We start from the raw sequence: 428 nt of genomic DNA, 5'->3' as shown, positions 1-428 counted from the left end.
CGTACGATAATCATTGTTGCATAACTTTCCAACCTCACATACTAATCCACGAACACATATAACACAACGAAAACGGGCGAAACGATTATCTTCAACGACATTAACGATGACGACAACCATAACTACAGTAACGACAAAACAAGAAAATAAATAACGTAAAGATCTCACAGACACCAACATCGCTTCTGTTATTCTAAAATTATATCACTTTACCCCCCCCCCCCTTCCGGGTCAATAACCTTACACTCACCTGGAACAGAGAGGCTGGCTCCCCCCTTAGATCTTCGTCCACAACACGAGAGATATCAGGCTGTCACGCAACACCTGAGAATACGAGGCAAATTCATCGAGTCAATGACATTATCGCACGCTCTTACATACAATACACGTTAATGCTTACATACAAGAATATACTGTAAAAATAGTTC

The 428-nt window shown here is 40.9% G+C and overlaps 1 pseudogene; it reads right to left on the bottom strand.

The window, feature by feature from the left end:
* The window catches only part of LOC119585160, an 82513-nt pseudogene that overhangs the window by 43275 nt on the left and 38810 nt on the right, over window positions 1-428 (bottom strand).

The sequence above is a fragment of the Penaeus monodon genome, chromosome 19 (genome assembly GCF_015228065.2).
Source record: "Penaeus monodon isolate SGIC_2016 chromosome 19, NSTDA_Pmon_1, whole genome shotgun sequence".
NCBI lineage: Eukaryota > Metazoa > Arthropoda > Malacostraca > Decapoda > Penaeidae > Penaeus > Penaeus monodon.
Note: the sequence above shows the minus strand (reverse complement) of the source record. Positions and strands in the feature narration are given on the sequence as shown.